This window comes from Mustela lutreola, chromosome X (assembly GCF_030435805.1).
Source record: "Mustela lutreola isolate mMusLut2 chromosome X, mMusLut2.pri, whole genome shotgun sequence".
In the NCBI taxonomy this organism is placed as follows: Eukaryota; Metazoa; Chordata; class Mammalia; order Carnivora; family Mustelidae; genus Mustela; species Mustela lutreola.
Genome location: NC_081308.1, coordinates 124,662,914 through 124,683,068, shown reverse-complemented (window position 1 = coordinate 124,683,068; position 20,155 = coordinate 124,662,914). Strand labels below are relative to the sequence as shown.

General features: G+C 40.1%; 1 pseudogene; it reads right to left on the bottom strand.

The window, feature by feature from the left end:
- Positions 1-1,856: 1,856 nt before the first annotated feature.
- LOC131821089 (ATP synthase F(0) complex subunit C2, mitochondrial-like) overlaps positions 1,857-20,155 on the bottom strand; it is a 31,076-nt pseudogene continuing 12,777 nt past the window's right edge.

Below are 20,155 nucleotides of genomic sequence, written 5' to 3'. Positions count from 1 at the left end.
AGGGAGCCTGCTTCCCCCTCTCTCTCTGCCTGCCTTTATGCCTACTTGTGATCTCTGTCTGTCAAATAAATAAATAAAATCTTTTTAAAAAAGTAACATTTCAGAAGAATAGTGCCTATTGATTGTTAGAAAATTTGGTATGTTGGGACACCTGGGTGGCTCATTCTGTTAAGTGACCAACTGTTGGTTTCAGCTCAAGTTGTGGGGTCAAATTCTGCATCAGGCTCCCTACTTGGCCGGGAGTCTGCTTGAGATTTTCTCTCTTCCTCTGCCCTTCCTCCTCCACAGTGGCACTTGCTCTCTCTCTCTAAAAATAAATAAATAAATCTTTAAATAAAGAAAATTTGATTTAAGAAATGCTAAAACATTTCTTAGCATAGATGGATGGCTTCTGAAGTAATATTTTTGAAATGCCCGTTTTTTCTTTTTTAGAAACAAGTCTTTTTTCTTAAAGATTTATTTACTTGCTTTAGAAAGGGGGGGGCACCTGGGTGGCTCAGTGGGTTAAGCCGCTGCCTTCGGCTCAGGTCATGATCTCAGAGTCCTGGAATCGAGTCCTGCATCGGGCTCTCTGCTCAGCAGAGAGCCTGCTTCCCTCTCTCTCTCTCTGCCTGCCTCTCTGTCTACTTGTGATCCCTGTCTGTCAAATGGATGAATAAAATCTTTAAAAAAAAAAAAGAAAAGAAAGAGGGGGGGAGGGTACATGAATATGGGGAGTGGCAGTCTTTAAGCAGACTCCCTGCTGAACATGGCGGGGGGGGGGGGGGCGGGGGGAGGCTCATGGGGGCCTTGATCTTACAACCCACGAAATCATGAGCTGAGCCAAAACCAAGAATCAGTCACTCAAATGACTGAGCCACCCAGGCGCAATATAAAGTCACCCCAAAACAAATCTTGATATTAAGCAATTTTACTCAGTGATGCCTTATATATACAAATACACATATACGATCCCAGAAAATGGTAATAAAAAAGGATTTATTTGTAGATGAGCTTATACATCAAGATATACTGAGCTATTATCCAGTTATTTAAGATTGATTAGGTATTAGAAAAACACAATGAAAAATGGTGAGGAAGTAAATAAGAAAAGAAAAAATGAAAGATACAACGCTTCATTCAATTTCAGAATACATTAACGATGTTATTTAAAAGAAGAAGAATAAGAAAGAAGTGATATTATTTAGAGGGGGATTTTTGAAAGAGATATTTAGCTCCATGTAGGAGTATGTCCTATAGTATACATCAGAAGAATTCTGTTTAATGCCATTACCATTTTCTCAAATATTGACCCACTTATCACTGCCACAAATTTATTTCTGCTTTTACCATTGGTGAAAAGTTTGAATAAGAGGAAACTGCAGTATAAATCGGTTTTTAGTGAAGGGGGTCAGACAAATAGGAAACATAGTGTGAAACAATAAACATTAATTGACAAAGGCCTTTAATTGACTGAATTCATCAAGAGATAACAAGAAGACATTTTTTCCTTTTTCAAATTAATGAGTATATTCTATTCTTATTTGTTATTATATATAAATAATGAATGTTTCTAGCAAAAATTATCAAAGTGCTATATTTAAATGCCTAGCATCTTTATGAATATTGAATATCTTATTATATATCATTGTTATTCATTGTTGATCAAAGTGCCATAAATTTACATACATCATGTTCTCAACTTTACAAAATTAAATACAGAACAAGAAAAATTCATTCTCTAAAATCTACTCCAGAATAAACTAACTCTATTTTCTGTTAATACATTTAAAAATATCAGCATAGGAGGCTAAAAAGAAGTATGTGGTCAAATCATTTTTGTTTAATGTGTAAATAAGAAAAAGAAAACTTACTTTTTATTCTTCCAGTAAATTAAAAGGACTTTGATTGAATCCATTGGCAATGGTGCCATATAGAGAAGGATCAACCTAAAATTAAGAGAATAAGAAAAAATTCAAAGCACTGTAGATTAAAATAAAATTTGCTTTGACAGGGCATATAAAGTAATCAAAAGCATGAGCATTGTACTAATGAAAACTCATCAGGATTATACACTTTGATCTTCTACCACGCTAACAAGATGGAGCCAAAAAGGGAGCACACTGATACATATGGAAAAAGTAGATATAAATGACCAAAACATGTACTTTAAAGCATTTAGCAAATGCAAACCCTGTGAAATTATCTGCCAGATTCTGTATCAAATTTACAAGTCAATATTAATTTAATTTATAGTTAAAGATAAGTGACTTTGTCTTAAAAATATTTAATCTCCAGGGGCACCTGGCTGGCTGAGTCAGTCAAGTATGTGACTCTTGACCTTGGGGTCATAAGCTAGAGCCCCACATTGGGCATAGAGTTTACTTTAAAAAGTGTTTTTAAAAATCTAATCTTTAACGTGTATGGGTCCAAAAAACTTTGGCCATTTCCTTGAAATAGTAAACATACACCTACTATAGGTTTCAGCAATTTCACTTCTGACTGTATGCCTAAGAGAACTGCAACATATATTCACACAGAAACTCACACATGAATGTTCACAGCAGCATAATTTAACATGACTCCAGAGTGGAAACAACTCAAATGCCCATCAAAAGATAAGTGGATACAATAGCCAAACTATGGAAAGAACCTAGATGTCCATCAACAAATGAATGGATAAAGAAGATGTGGTATAGGGGTGCCTGGGTGGCTCAGTGGGTTAAAGCTTCTGCCTTTGGCTCAGGTCATGATCCCAGGGTCCTGAGATCGAGCTGCACATCCCGCTCTCTGCTCGGCAGGGGGCTTGCTTCCCCCTCTCTCTCTGCCTGTCTCTCTGCCTACTTGTGATCTCTGTCAAATGAATAAATAAAATCTTAAAAAAAAAAAAAAGAAAATGTGGTATACACACACACACACACACACACAGGAATACTATGCAGCCATCAAAAGAAATGAAATCTTGCCATTTGCGATGATGTGGATGGAACTAGAAGGTATCATGCTTAGCAAAATAAGTCAAAGAAAGACAACCATCATATGATCTCCCTGATATGAGAAAGTGGAGATGCAACGTGAGGGGTTTGGGGGGTAGGAAAAGAATAAATGAAACAAGATGGGATCGGGAGGGAGACAAACCATAAGAGACTCTTAGTCTCACAAAACAAACTGAGGGTTGCTGGGGGGAGGGGTGCAGGGAGAGGGTGGTTGGGTTATTGACATTGGGGAGAGTACGTGCTATGGTGACTATTATGGATTGTGTAAGATTGATGAATCACAGACCTGTACCCCTGAGCTAAATAATACATTATATGTTAATAAAAAATTTAAAAAATTTTTAAAAATGATAAGTGGATAGATAAAATGTGGTATATCCATACAGCAGAGCAGTACTCTGCAGTAAGAATGGAATTACATACTGATGCACGCTACAATATGGATCAATCTTGAAAATACTTATTAGTGAAATAAGTGAGTCCAAAAGACCCACATCCTAAAACAAAACAAAACAAAACAAAACAAAGCAAAAAAACCCACATTTTCTGTGATTCCATTAACACAGTAGCAGTTAGTCTACAGCTGGATGAATGGCGAGATGGGATAATTGCTAAGAGGTATGGGCTTTCTTTTGGTGATGATGAAAATATTCTGGAATTAAATTTGGTAATGGTTGCACAACTCTGTAAAATACATTAAAAACCTCTGAGTTATATACTTTAAAATGGTGAGTTTATCCTCAGTAACAATAATTTAGCAGCCATTCATTGACAAAAGTGCCTTTATGGGAACCTGGGGATCCGTAGGAAGTTGTGAATCCCTGTTGAAGTTCAAGACCAAGGAAAGCCATTTGAGAAGGCAGGCCCACCCCCAGGTGGCTGATGTGCTGATGTGGTCCTGGCTACAGATCCAGAACCAGCTCTATACCTGTTGTGGGTTCAGCCCCATTTGTCCTTGGTTCTGCCAACAGCACCATACACCAAGGAACCTATGAGGAGTCACATCCATTGGTTTCTCAGGTGAAAGGCCCACAGACCTGGTCCTGGCCGTGGACATTTAAGTGGTCTATGACTGAACTCCAGCCTGGGAGCCCTTGGAGGCAAGCCAGCCAAACCTGGTCTAACTGTAGGTGATGAAACAGCTCCGTAACTAGGCTCTGGCTCATCCCGGCAGCAGGCCATAAGGTGACCCAGGGTCCTGCAGGAGACAATCCTATCTGTGCCACCGGAGATCCTAACAGTGCCGTATACCCACCTTCAGCTCCTTCTAGAAGCAGTCTACAGACATCCAGTGGTAGTGTCCCTGCAGATCCTATTTTTAATGGCCCTATAACTAGGCCACGGCCTTTCCAGCCATAGTCTGCAAAAAAATACTCCCTGCCCAGGAACTCACCCAGCGACCCAGGAAAAGCACACCCAGGGACCTTGCAGGAGCCTCTCCCATCTATACAACTGGTAACGGGCTCACTGTCTGAGGACCCAACTGTGAACACTGAAGCTGACCATTGTCCTAGTACCACCCTACTGAACAAGATCCTATCCGCCATTCCATCTACCCAAAGAACAGATGGGTCTTTGCCTGCCAGAACCACTAACAATAAGCCAACCACGGAGTCCACTGTGGGCCCAACAACAGCCTTATGATCTGGCTCCAGCCCAGGAAAACTGTGATTCCAGAGGTAATACCATCTACTTGGGGGTGCAAGAGTAGAAGGCATATACCTGCTATATACCTATACTATATATAGAGTAATCAAGATAATGTGGCATTGGGGTGCGTGGCTGTCTCAGACAGCTCAGTGTCTGCCTTTGGTTCAGGTCATGATCTCAGGGTCCTAGGATCAAGCCCCATGTTGGGCTCCTTGCTCAGTGGGGAGCCTCCTTGCTCCTCTGCCCCTCACCTGCTTAAGCTTTCACTCTCTCTCAAATAAATAAATTTTTTGAATCTTTTAAAAAAAGACAATGTGGCACTGGCAAAAGAATAGACAAATAGATCAATGGAATCAAATAGAGTCCAGAAATAGGCCCATATCAGTATAGTCTACTAACCCTTGACAAAGGAGAAAAAGCAACACAATGGAGCAAATATAGTCTTTTCAACAAATAGTGCAGAAATAACTGGACTTCCATGTGCAAAACATGAATCTAGACATAGAACTTATTCCCTTCATAAAACTTAACTCAGAATCGGTCACAGACTTAAATGTAGAACACAAAATTATAAAACTTCTACAGGATAACATAGAAGAAAACCTAAATGACTTTGGGCATGACAATGATTTTCAGATACAACATCAAAGGCACAATCCATGAAATAAGGAATTGATAAGCTAGACCTCACTAAAATTATAATTTTCTGCTGAGAAGAGGACACTGTCAACAAAAAATGAGAAGCTGGGGCACCTGGGTAGCTCAGTGGGTTAAGCCTCTGCCTTTGGCTCAGGTCATGATCTCAGGGTCCTGGGATGGAGCCCCGCATCGGGCTCTCTGCTCAGTAGGGAGCTTGCTTCCCCCTCTCTCTCTGCCTGCCTCTCTGCCTACTTGTGATCTCTCTGTCAAATAAATAAATAAAAATCTTTTAAAAAAGAAGATGACAAGCTAGAGACTGAGGAGAAAATATTTTCATAAGACATATCTGATAAAGAATATTATCTAAAATATACCAAGAACTCTTAAAACTCAATAAGAAAGCACACAACCCAACTTAAAAAGGGACCAATGCCCGTAACAGGTGCCTCACTGAAAAAGATACACAAATGGCAAATAAGTACATGAAAACCTGTATCACATCATATATCATCATATGTCACCAGGGAAATGCAAATTTAAACCATGAGATACCACCATCTATATCCTTATTAAATGACTAAAACCTGGGACACTGACTACAGCAAATACTGACAAGGATGTGGAACCACAAGAATTCTCTTTCATTGTTGGTGGGAATGCAAAATGGCCCAGCCACTTTGGAAGACAGTTTGGCAGTTTCTTACAAAACTAGACATACATTTACCATTTGATCCAGCAATTCTGCTCCTTGGTGTTTACCCAAAGGAGCTGAAAATTTATGTCTGAATAAAAACCTACACACAGATATTTAAGTAGCTTTATTCATAACTGCCAAAACTTGGAAGCAACCAAGATGTCCTTCAGTAGGTGAATGGATAAACAATCTGTGGTCCATCCAGACAATGCATTATTATTAAGCAGTAAAAAGAAATAAGCTTATCAAGCCATGAAAAGGCAAGGTATCTTAAGTGCATATTACTATGTGAAAAAGCTACACACTGTGGGATTCCAAATATATGACATTCTGGAAAAGGTAAAACCGAGACCATAAAAAGATTAGAAGTTGCAATAGGTTGCAACCTTCAGTCTTTGAAGATTGTCAGGGTAGGATAGTCAATCTACTCTGAGTGATATTCTAATGGTAGATGTCATGTCATTATCAATCTGTCCTAACCCACAGAATGTGCAATGCCACAAGCGAAATCTAATGTCAGTTTCTTCTATGTTATCCTGACATAAAACTCTGGGGGATAACGATATGCCATTGTAGACCATTCAATTGTAATAAACGTACCACTCCAGTGAGGATGTTGATAATGGGAGAGGCAATGCATGTGTGGGGACAGAGGGTATATAGGAAATGTCCATACCTTCTGCTTCACTTTGTGGTGAACCTAAAACTCTTCTAAAAAATAAAATCTCAGCAGTGTCTGGGTGGCTCAGTGGGTTAAGCATCTGCCTTTGGCTCAGATCATGATCTCAGGGTCCTGGAATCGAGCCCTGTGTTGGGCTCCCTGCTCAGTGGGGCTCTGCTTCACCGCCTCCCTCTGTGTGTGCTCTCTGTCACTATCTTTGTCTCTCTCTTTCAAATAAATAACATCTTTAAGAAAGATAAAAAGTAAAGTCCCTTATCAAAACTAAGGGAAAACATAGCCATGGCAAATGGTATACATCCTGACCATTCAAAATGTAACTGGGTGAGTACCAACACAACTGTTACTATATCCTTAAGGGTGCTGTGTTCTTGGCCTCATGAGAAAAAGACTCAAAAACAAGAATAAGAGGGAATTTCCTCATCATCAGCCTTAGTTTGCTAAGGCTGCCTTAACAAAATACTGTAAACTGAGTAGCTTAAACCACAGAAACTTGGTGTCTCCAGTTCTGGAGGCCAGAAGTCCAAGATCAAGGTGTTACAGAATTGGTTTTCTCTCTCTCTCTCTCTCATTTTTGTTGTTTAGAAACCTTTTTATCATTAGAGCATTATACCTTTTTCAGAACAAGTATAATTTATAGAAATCGCACAAGGCAACTTTTTGTCACATATCAATAATTTGCAATGTTTTGTTCAATTGAAATGTTATTTCATTTGTATAAACCACCTCTGATTACAAAAAAGAATCAAAAACCTACACATACAATATATTAGTACATTTAAATAAGTGATGTGTAAGTAATTCAAAAATAAACGAATGCAAACTATAAGAAGTCAGAGTGATAAGTGCTCTGAAGAAAACCAAAGCAGAATAATGAGGATAGGAGCATCTATAGGGACCACTATTTTTCATGAGGTGGATAAAGACTCTCTGGTAAGATAATATTTGATAAGAGACCTCAATACACTGATAGTTTAATCTTTGCAAATATTCCGAGGAAAAGCATTCCGGATAAAAATAAATGTAATGCAAAATCTTTGGGAAAGGAAATCGGTAGGCAAGTTTGAGGAATAGGAAGGAAGCCACAGCAGCGGGAGTGAAATGAACAAGAGGGACAGTGGTAAGAGACCAGGTCAGAGAGGTCATCGGGGACCAGATACCATGACACCAGGAGAATGTACCATGAGATACTCTGAGAACACGGTCAGAACATCAGGGTTTGTTCTGAATGAGACAGGAAGCTGTTGGAGAATTGAAAGTAAAGATGTGGCGTGAGCTGTTTTATATTTTAAAAGGATTACTTTCTCTGTTCTGTGGGATGAGAATAGGAGAAAATGCTATTAGGTAGTTACCACATATCATACAGATAAGTGGTTATCTAAACAAGGATGTCACTGGTGTAGTTGGTGAGAAGTGGTCAGAATCCAGATTTATTCTGAATGTATAGGTGGTAAATACGTCTGATTTATTATGAGGTGTGAGAGAATGAGAGAAACCAAGAATGACACCAATATTTTTCTGCCTAAGCACCTGAAAACATGGAGTTGGTATTTAATGAGTTAGAGAGGGCTGACAGAAGCAATTGGAAGCTTAGTTTTGGATACATGTTTGAGATCCCAATTAGACATCTATGTTGAGATGTGGACTAGACCTTGGTACATAAACATCTGGATTCGGGAGAGAACTCAGGTGACGGATGCACACATTGTGGAGACCTAAGTTTATAGATATAATTTCAAACATGGGAGTAAAACAACTTCAAGAAGGTGGGAAAAAGCAAATTGCATAAAACAGACCTAGCAAACCAGGTCTAGAGGTTATTTCTCCCAGTATACACAACTACCCTATGGCGAAAAACAAATGCATTCTTTCATTGATAACTCCAAAGCTATCATGTAGTAAATTCCAGTAGGTGCATTATGCCTACTGTCATGATTCTGACCAAACAGAAACGGTACGAAAAATGGGATCAACCTGTTTCATTTGGAATCATCTTTTATAGGTTCCCTTTCCGTAGGGCTGACCTGTAGGCTTCATGGTGAACTATCAACCAGAGGAGCAAACTGTCACCAGTCAGCCAATAGACCTTTGCTTTGCTAGATGACCTGGTTATAATAATATTTAGATAGGACTTACTATCTTTCACACACTATTTTAATCACTTCATGCCAAGTAACTCAATCCCTCTATAGCCTAACTTTAGAATAGGTGCTACTTGGCTCAAATATATGAAGTTGCTAAACATAATATTTTAGAGATTTAAGAAGACCTAAACACGGAAAGGCTAAGTTAAATACCTAGTACACACAAAACAGCCGTTATACCAACACCTAGCTCCAGAGTTCATACACTTTTCCATTGTTCTTTTCATTGTTTGAACCTTGAAGTTCACTGTCCTGTGACCATCCTAACCTCCACATTCATTACAAACCTTTTCTCCTACCTTCAAGTTTCCTGAATAGACGTAAATGTCACATTTTCAGGTCATGTTACTCAAGGGGAGCAAAATTTGGCACTACAGGGGACACCTGGGTGGCTCACTGGGTTAAGCTTCTGCTTTCGGCTCAGGTCATGATCTCAGGGTCCTGGGATCAAGCCCCGCTTTGGGCTCTCTGCTCAGTGGGAAGCTTGTTTTCCCCTCTCTGTCTGCCTGTCTCTCTGCCGACTTGTGATCTCTCTCTGTCAAATAAATAGATAAAATCTTTAAAAAATTTACCACTACAAAACATTCCTCTTTGGCATAAAGATTATTTTAGGCTGGCTAATATTTTTTTTTTTTGAAGTAGGCTCCACTCCCAGTATAGAGTCCAACATGAGATCAAGACCTGAGCTGAGAACAAGAGTTGGATGCTCAACTGACTGAGCCACTCAGGTGCCCAAGAGTGTTTTTTTTTTTTTTTTAAGATTTATTTATTTACTTGACAGAGAGAAAGAGAGGGAAAGAGAGAAAGAACAGGGGGAGGAGTAGAGGGTGGAGACAAGCAGATGCCCTGCTGAGAACAGAGCCTGATGTAGGGCGCATTCCCAGGACCCTGAGATCATGACCTGAGCCAAAATCAAGAGTCAGACACTTAATCAACTGAGCCACTCAGGTACTCCCAGGCTGGTTATTTTTAAAAAGCAGACACAGGGGACACTCAGAAAACCAAGTAGAAATTAACCTTTTGTAGAAGACGCGTGCATGTATAAGGGAAATCTCCATTTGCAAGGCTGTCTCCCTCTCTGCACTAGGAGGAAGAGGTTGACTGTAAATCTCTGGAAACTGTCATCAATGGAGAAGACAACAACTTAAATCTATTTGACAACTGTACCCTTGTTTATTGGGCTTTTTCTGATATCTTCTCATAACTGCTCCCTTTCATTTGTCTTTGGTTGGAGATGGTATTTAAGTGATGGCTTGAGCAAATTCAAGGATTTAGTCAGTTTTCCTGGGTCTCTCCCATGTATACAGGATATACACATGTTATTAAACTTTACTTTGTTTTTCCTGCATTAATCTGCCTTTTATTATCATGGGGGAGGGGTTCATTCAAGAACCTAGAAGGGTAGAAGGAAAATTATTTTTCTGCCTACACTACCAAGACAAATGCCAAGTATTTAGAAACACCTAAAATTTTGGAAAACTTCAGAGAAAAATCCTACATCTAAATCACTGCGAGAATTCTCCAGGGAAAATCTGGTTCCCTAAATTATGTGTCTCCTTGGTCATGGATGCATTATTACTGTTTACTATATCAATTTTCAGACTGGAAATGTTTCTATTGGATTCATTTTCTACTCATAATTATGTTTGACTATTTTGTTTCTTGTAACATTTCAATTTCTTTTTTCTGTTGGCATTGAGCGAGATAACTCCAGCATTTAGAACAAAAACTATGTGTTCATTTTATTTTCCTAGATTGATTCGGCAAATGTCTATTTATAGCTAGGTCATGTTTCAATCGCTTTAAAGCCATGCTTGTGTTTCAGGCTGTCTATCTCATCGAATCTTTTTTTAAAAGGCTTTCTATTTATTGCTCCTTTTGCCATTATTCCATAGAAAACAATGAACTTAAGGGAGCTGGCTGACAAGTCTAATCCACTCATTAAGTTCCATTACCTAGACAGACAGTGTAACTGATTATGGGAGATAACAATTTTAATGCTTCTTAACAACCTGGCAGCTTTCAAATACAGAAGCCAAGGGAGAAAGTTAACTGAAAAGTTAACTATATGTCAGAGGGAAAATAAAGAAAACAATAACTCACATTAATTCACTTTAGGAAACACTTGAGCTCATATGACTATTACTGAAAGTGTCTCATTTTTAATAAAGCTACCATTTATTAATCATTTATTGGGTGACAGGTACTTTATTAATGTCTTCTCATTTAATCTTAAAAATAACTCTGCTAGGTAGCTATTATCCTCCAGTTACAATGAAAATGAAAACAGTAATTTGAAAGGATATATACACCCCTACGTTTATTGCAACATTATTTACAATAGCTAAGATACGGAAGCAACTTCAGAGTCCATCAATAGAGGAATGGGTAAAGACGATGTGGTACACTTATACAATGGAATAGTATACAACCATAAAAAGTATGAGATCATGCCATTTTTGACAACGTGGTAGACCTCGAAGATACTAAGCTAAGTGAAATAAGTCAGACTAAGAATGTCAAATACCACAGGATTTCACTCACATATGAATCTTTTAAAAAATGAATAAACAAACAAAAGCAGAATCAGACTTGTAAACACAGAGAACAAACTAATGGTTGCCAGAGGGGAGGTAGGTAGGAGATGGGCAAAATGGGTGAAAGACAGTGGGAGATAAAGGCTTCCTGTTATGGAATGAATAAGTCATGGGAATGAAAGGCACAGCATAAGGAGTATCATCAATGGTATTGTCATAGAGACATACAGAGACAGATGGAAGCTACGCTTGTGGTGAAATAGTATAATGTTTAAACTTGTGGAATCACTATGCTGTACGCCTGAAACTAATGTAACACTGTGTGTCAACTACACTTAAGTAAAAAATTAATTTAAAAAATGAGAAAAGTGAGGCTCAGAGAAGTTAACACTCTCAAGAGTACACAGCTAGGGGCACCTGGCTGGCCCAGTCGGTTATCTGACTCTTGATTTCAGCTCAGGTCATGATCTCAAGGCCAGGGGATCAAGCCCTATAACTGTATCTGCTCAACCATCTCCCTCTGCTCCTCTCCTGGCTCTCTCTCTCTCTCTTGCTCTCTATCTCTCAGATAAATAAATAAATCTGAAAAAAAGAAAACCCAGCAAGAATACATAGCTAATTTTGGCTATTTTAACTGGTGTAAGGTGATATCTCAATGTGGTTTTAATTTGAATCTCCCTGATGGCTAGTGATGATGAACATTTTTTCATGTGTCTGATAGCCATTTGTATGTCTTCATTGGAGAAGTGTCTGTTCATATCTTCTTCCCATTTTTTGATATGATTGTCTGTTTTGTGTATGTTGAATTTGAGGAGTTCTTTATAGATCCTGGATATCAAACTATTGTCTGTACTGTCATTTGCAAATATCTTCTCCCATTCTGTGGGTTGCCTCTTTGTTTTCTTGACTGTTTCCTTTGCTGTGCAGAAGCTTTTGATTTTGATGAAGTCCCAAAAGTTCATCTTCGCTTTGGTTTCCTTTGCCTTTGGAGACATATCTTTAAAGAAGTTGCTGTGGCTGATATCGAAGAGGTTACTGCCTATGTTCTCCTCTAGGATTCTGATGGATTCCTGTCTCAAATTGAGGTCTTTTATCCATTTTGAATTTATCTTTGTGTACAGTGTAAGAGAATGGTCAAGTTTCATTCTTCTACATATAGCTGCCCAGTTTTCCCAGCACCATTTATTGAAGAGACTTTTTTCCACTGTATATTTTTTCCTGTTTTGTTGAAGATTATTTGCCCATTGAGTTGAAGGTCCATATCTGGGCTCTCCACTGGTCTATGTGTCTGTTTTTATGCCAGTACCATGCTGTCTTGGTGATCACAGCTTTGTAGTAAAGCTTGAAATCAGGTAGCATGATGCCCTCAGTTTTATTTTTGTTTTTCAACATTTCCTTACCGATTCGGGGTCTCTTCTGATTCCATACAAATTTTTGGATTAACAACATGTGTTGGAGGGGATGTGGAGAAAGGGGAACCCTCTTACATTGTTGGTGGAAATGTAAGTTGGTGCAGCCTCTTTGGAGAACAGTGTGGAGACTCCTCAAGAAATTAAAAATAGAACTTCCCTATGACCCTGCAATTGCACTCCTGGGTATTTACCCCAAAGATACAAATGTAGTGAAAAGAAGGGCCATCTGTACCCCAATGTTTATAGCAGCAATGGCCATGGTCACCAAACTGTGGAAAGAACCAAGATGCCCTTCAATGGATGAATGGATAAGGAAAATGTGGTCCATATACACTATGGAGTATTATGCCTCCATCAGAAAGGATGAATACCCAACTTTTGTAGCAACATGAACAGGACTGGAAGAGATTATGCTGAGTGAAATAAGTCAAGCAGAGAGAGTCAATTATCATACGGTTTCACTTATTTGTGGAGTATAACAAATAGCATGGAGGACATGGGGAGTTAGAGAGGAGAAGGGAGTTGGGGGAAAATGGAAGGGGAGGTGAACCATGAGAGACTATGGACTCTGAAAAACAATCTGAGAGGTTTGAAGTGGAAGGGGGGTGGGAGGTTGCGATACCAGGTGGTGGGTATTATAGAGGGCATGGATTGCATGGAGCACTGGGTGTGGTGCAAAAATAATGAATATTGTTATGCTGCAAATAAGTAAAAAATAAATTTATAAATACATAAATAATCTCTTAGAAAATAAAAGAATACACAGCTAAAAAAGAGGTGACAAGTTATCCTCACCTTTTTATGACTAATCAGATAATACCTCCTCGGTGAGGCCTTCACTACCACTCTATTTAAATTTGTGACCACTACCCCTCAGCACACCTTTTCCCTTCCACTGATTTATTTTTATCCATAGAACTTATTAGCATCAAAATTGCTATAATTTATTCATTTATTCCATTTGTTATCTGTCTCCCTTCTCTATAAGGTCAGGTCCAGAAGGTCAGAGATTTCTGTCAATTTTGTGAACTATCTAGCCCCAGCGTCAAGTACAGCACCTGACTCACAGAAGGCTCTAAAATATTCATGAACCAGGAAGGAAATGAGGGGCAGTAAAAGTCAGTCTGTATATTTAATGACCATCTTCTTAGGCATATTGGATTTTAAACGTGGGGGGTGTGGTAGTTATTGCCCCGCACATTAGTATCTAAACATAAGGAATTATTTTCATTTTTCCATCCTCTGGACACTTCCTTTGCCTATTGAATCAGCTACCCTAACATGGTAAAAACAGTACTACTTCGTAACCCTGGAGCAGAGAGCCTTCTTTCACAAACATGTTTTAGAGAATAAAGAGGGAAGAAAAATAGTGTCTGTTCCTTGACAATTACCAAAAAGTCTGAGAGAATGGGGACGCTCTGTCTTTCCTGGGATACATTTACAGGAATTATTTGATTTTGAGGCAAACGTAATCGAGGATCCCAGACAGAAACGTCCTACACATTGGTCTAACTGCAAGGTCGAAGTACACGCTTCCACAAAGCATAGGCTATTGGGTTAACATATTAGGAAAGACAAATAACATTTTCTCAATGACACACTTTTTATAAAGAGAATGAAATCCAGCAACTGAAATCAGGAGCCAAGCGAAGACGGAGTTCCTTTCTTGACCACCATGCTGCCCTCCTGCCATTACAAGGCTTTGCCCAAAGAACACTAAATGTTTGCATTGCACGTGGATCCAGGAGTGTGATACCGTGAACCAGACTTGGCTAACTTTCCTGACCGATAGCGGCCCATGAAAGAGCCTTCACCAATAAGTTCGCCAGAAATACATTTTGTCAGAAATAAATCAAAAGGGCAAAATACAATAATAAAAGGTCATAGTTAACACAACAGAAGATTTAGACTCAGAAGTCTTCCCTCTAAGGTGAGATAGTCAGGAAAAGACAAATCAAATACAAGCATGGGGTCATCCTTAGAACAGAAAATGAACTCATTTTTCTGACGTAGAACGGAGAGGGTTAGGGGGCATTTCGGGGTGGGAAATAAGGAATCTGACAGTCCACATCCCTATGATTCAATCCCCTTTGGAAGTGGCTGAGGACATCATTTGGTGAAAAGCTAAGGAAGAACAGGTTTCTGGCTATTCCCTTCGCCTCTTTCCTCATGTGTAATAAGCAGTTGATGACTTTGCCACGCCTCAGTCCCAGGCTTTTTATGAGGCTCGAAGACCGCACTGCCTAAAGAATTTTGTTAACAGGTTAATTTGTATTTCACATGAAGGTAATGGATAGTCTATTCTCCAGGAGCAGCAGAGGAAATATTGAATGTCTCAAAAGAGTAATTCCTCATTCAACGACTGTAGACTCCAAATGCGGAGGCAGGCAGGTCCCAGGACCCTGCGTGACAGACACGCATGTCCAAGACAGGATCTGAGCCCTGCCCAGGCACCTTCATCACCCCATCTCTAGAAATTTGGGGGAGGATGAATACCCAATGAAGGGCTGGTGGCCACCACCTGCAGAGCAACTGTCCTGTCCCTGTGGGGACGGTTGGTTGTGCTACAGATGGGGGAGGGTATGCCTCAGCAGGCATGGCTAAGAGGCATGGAGTCCTTGCCCGCCACTCACCCAGAACTCGTCTCTCGGGTGTCATGAAAGCCGAATGGGGCTTAACAAACACGAAGAAGGTCTGGTAGGTGTGAAGTGCAAATAAAATAGCCACTAGCTATTTTTAGACTGAAGTTATATTTGAGAAAACACCAATCCCTCTTTTGTTTTTGCAAACAACCTGCTTCATCCGGCCAAGGTTGAAACCTGTGCTTAAGTCACGTAAGAACAACTAAAAAGGAAAGAGATGCTTTTGTGCACCATTTCGAGTTCCTGAGGAAGGAAGGTGCAGTGTAGTGAGAAACTATTTTAGAGAAAGCAATCATAGGTTAAAATAGGTTCCCAAGTCTACTTTTTACTTTCTTTCTCCCGATGTTTTTAGAGAAGACTATTGAGGGCATCTGGAAGATTCACTACACACTTTGCAGCACAGTTGTTGGGGTCTAATGTGTTAGTCCATTTCATAAATTCTCCAGACTCTGCTCTAAGATGCATCTCAGCATTATTCTCAGGACTTTTTACTTGTGTTTTCCTTTGGACTTATAGTTTCTTGAGGTCAAGGCTCATATAGACTAAGTGCTTGATGAATCAAATAAAACTGAGAGACAAGCCATTAGATTAACCAGAAGTAAAGGAAAACCAGAAAGTAGTGTCAAGCCTGGATCAGTTCATGACCAAGGGAAGGAGTGAAATGGATTCATATAAAGGGATCCTACATGGAAACAAACAAACAAACAAATAAACAAAAAAAAGAGAAGTCATTGTTTAGCGGTACTTAGTACAAAAGCAGGCACAATTCCTCCTCTTATTGGGTAACCAGTACAGAGTATAAGACAGGCATTTACACGGCCCCTTAAAATAATGATTCTTCTATTAAAGACTAAGAAGAAATTTGTGGGGCTGTATGAATTTTAAGAAGAAGGACTTGGCCCAGTCACAAGAATGAGGGATGTCTTCGCAGAGAAATTTTTTTCAGCAGAAAATTGGCAGAGTTGAGTTGTAGCCGACCAGTTGATGAGACCCATAAGACAGGGGATGAGGAACCAAGGAACGTTTCCCCAAAACTTAAAATCATGGTGTGGGAAAGCACGAGAGGGCTGCAAACAAAACTCTGAAGATACCCCTGAGAAGCAGACTGATCGACAAGGAAGTCATGGTGCGAGCTTGAAGGGCACACAGTCCCTGGCAAGCTGTTCCCCTGCTCTTATCGGCACAACGAAGGGGCAGCCTGTTGGCCCAGCGTGTGGATTCCAGACTCACCATGAGCCGTGAGACCTTGCAGAAGTCACTTAACCCTTCCTCCTCCGTTGCTGTGCACATGACATACGTTACTACCTCACGAGCACGTAGAACAGTGCCTGGAACATTCTAAATGCTGAGGAAAGGTTAGCTGTTGCTATTTTTGCTACCATTGTTATCTTCTATGTTAAAAGCCAAAGTTTACATTAGGATTAAGTTAGTGATAGCGTTAAAAAGCACTTACAAATTTGTCCACAGCAAACTGTCTGGCGTGTTGCTTGTATGTACGAGGAGGGAGCTTCAGTGTGCAGAGATCCTAGTGCCATGAGATGCAAAAGAAAACTCCCTGGTAGAGACAGAGAGCTGAGTGGTGATTTCCAGGGACTTGGGGACAGGGAAATGTCCGAAGTGCCAAGTACTACGGTAAGAAGTACTTCCCTAGCAACAGATAAAGTGAGAGCAAATGGGGTCGCCTGGGGGCTCAGTGGGTTAAGCCGCTGCCTTCGGCTCAGGTCGTGATCCCAGGGTCCTGGGATGGAGCCCCACATTGGGCTCTCTGCTCAACAGGGAGCCTGCTTCCTCCTCTCTCTCTGCCTGCCTCTCTGCCTACCTGTGATCAGTCTGTCAAATAAATAAATAAAATCTTAAAAAAAAAAGTGAGAGCAAATGAAAGAAAACATAGGCTGAGTAGCTTGGGGGTTCTCTGGAGATGTGGGAAAATGTTTGAGAGGGGGGTATGCGTGGTTCAGTCATTAAGCGTCTGCCTTTGGCTCAGGTCATGATCCCAGGGTCCTGGAATTGAGCCCCGCATCGAGCTCCCTGCTTGGCGGAAAGCCTGCTTCTCCCTCTCCCACACCCCTGCTTGTGTCCCTTTTCCTGCTGTGTCTCTCTGTCAAATCAATAAAAAAATCTTAAAAAAAAAAAAGAAAGAAAGAAAGGCGTTTGAGAATCTATGTGCATCTTTGGAAGTAGGATGAAAGGACAGATCTCCCGAGAAGGGAGTCAATGACATCCTAGAGTCAAGTTTCAGGAGACCTGACAGTGCTCACCCTTCTTCTCCAACCAAGAAATCCACATGTCCCTAGCAGGTTGCAGGACACAATCAACCAGTTTTTCGCACTTTTAAAGAAAACTGAATGTACGAGACATGGGAGGTTAGTTGATTTAAAGGCCCAGTGAAGGACTGAGTCACTGAACCTGGTGACCCAAACCCCACATCCTGTCCAGGCAGAGGGCGTTGGAATGTTTTGGGATGTGCTTTACCTATAAGAAAGATCCAGAAAAGGGAAGTTGAAGATAACACACATTGCCCAAGGTGCTAGGAGTGAAATAACGGAGCAGATGCTTTACCTTGTCAAGTGGACCACACGAATAAGAAGCCTCATGGAGGGTGTTCTTCCGAGTTTCCCTGAAGCACCCATAAGGCAAAGTTTTAAATTAATGCCGGACACAGAAAGCACATGTAGCTGATCACCAGGACAATGGCAAATAAGAATTTTCCTCCTTCCTTTATTTCTTCTTGCTTCTTGTACTCCAGCCACAGAAAAGTCAGAAATATGGTTGGCAAGACGGAAGAAAAAGAATAGAAGCTGGAGATGGAAAAAGCCCCCAAAAAGCTACCGCTCCTGCTTGCCCCAACTTCAGGCTTCCTTTTGCGGCATGGCAGAATTTGGGGGAGGGTAAAAGTCTGACTGAAAAGATAACTCAAGGGGTGCCTGGGTGGCTCAGTGGGTTAAGCCTCTGCCTTCGGCTCAGGTCATGATCCCAGGGTCCTGGGATCGAGCCCCACATCGGGCTCTCTGCTCAGCAGGGAGCCTGCTTCCCTTCCTCTCTCTCTGTCTGCCTCTCTGCCTACTTGTGATCTCTGTCTGTCAAATAAATAAATAAATAATCTTTAAAATAAATAAATAAATAAAAATAAAAGATGATTCAAGAAATAGCAATTATATCTGGCAGGCCATTGTCATTTATTTATTTTAGAGAGAGGGAGAGAGTGTGCAAGCGAGCATAAGCGGGAAGGGGAGAGAGAATCTCAAGCAGACTCCAGGCTGAGCGTGGAGCCCAAACTGGGGCTCGACCTCATGACCCTGAGATCATAACCTGAGCTGAAACCAAGAGTCAGATGCTACCCAGGTGCCGCAGGGCAGGACATTGTAATTCTTAAACTGAGAGTGGTTCTGCTCATTTGGTTTGGTTTTAGTTGAAGTGATCAAGGGACTGTATTATGTAGGAATGACCAGAAAAAGTCTGCCTGAATTGTAATCCGTGGCAAGGGAAGCACCAAGACCAGATAAAAAACTTAGAAGAACAGTGGGAAGAACAAAATAGTTCCTTTCTAAGCACGTCCTATGAGTTTTGTTTTCTTATTATAATAGCTACACATACATTCTATATACTAGTTTGGGGAGGATGGTTACTAAAATATTAAGAAATACAGGTAATCATAAAAGCTAACCAGATGGTCTACTGGCAGAAAATTCAACCTAATTTTTAGAAATGAGTACAAATATGTGAAGGTCTGGTAATGAAAACATTTTTAAACAACATTGAAGTTGCCCTCACTGCAATGAACAACTTAGGGGAGACATTTCTATGAAGTGACTATGTCAAGGTATTCCAGAATTATCTGAATATTTTCCTTATATTCTTTAACCTGTTTTTCATAATGTACATTTTCTCCGAAGACTCATTATCCCAAACCTCAATTCTGTAACCAGCTGAGGAAAGAGAAAATGAGAGTAGCAAAATTATACTCCTCTGTGTACAACCAAACACCAGCTTCCTTGAACAGAGCTAAATGTTCGAGCACTTGTAGACTCAGCATTCTTTTTTTTTTTTTTTTAATCATTTCAGGTACTTTATTTTTTATTTTTTTAATTAAATTGATTTATTTATTTTTAGAAAAGCAGTATTCATTATTTTTTCACCACACCCAGTGCTCCATGCAATCCGTGCCCTCTATAATACCCACCACCTGGTTCCCCCAACCTCCCACCCCCCCACCACTTAAAACCCCTCAGATTGTTTTTCAGAGTCCATAGTCTCTCATGGTTCACCTCCCCTTCCAATTTCCCCCAAACTCCCTTCTCTTCTCTAACTCCCCATGTCCTCCATGCTATTTGTTATGCTCCGCATTCTTAACTCCTTTTGGAAAACTGGAATTTGGTGCAAACAAATGCAAAGTTTATAATGGGGCAAAAGCAACATAGTTTAGGGGAAGCTCCCTGTGAACAGGAAACGTTGGAATGAGTCCTGCTTTTGGGATATAGAGAAGAAATTAGGCCTAGATCAAAGCATTGAAAGAGGATATACACGGAAGTCTTCCAAAGTTTTTAATACAGCAGTTAAACTATCATTTATAATATAAGGGGCATTACCTAAAGCCCCTTAGACAAAGATTCCTGTGACAAATTTCTCTCAGAAATGAAAACTAAAAGTAAGCCCATTCAGGAAAAAAAAAAAGAAAATTAACATTATTTCTCCTAGTAACAATTACAGAGTTCTGGAACCTATTTTATTTCCAAATTGGCCCTGGTCTCTAAAAAGCATGATTTCCTCATTCAGGGCCTTGTTT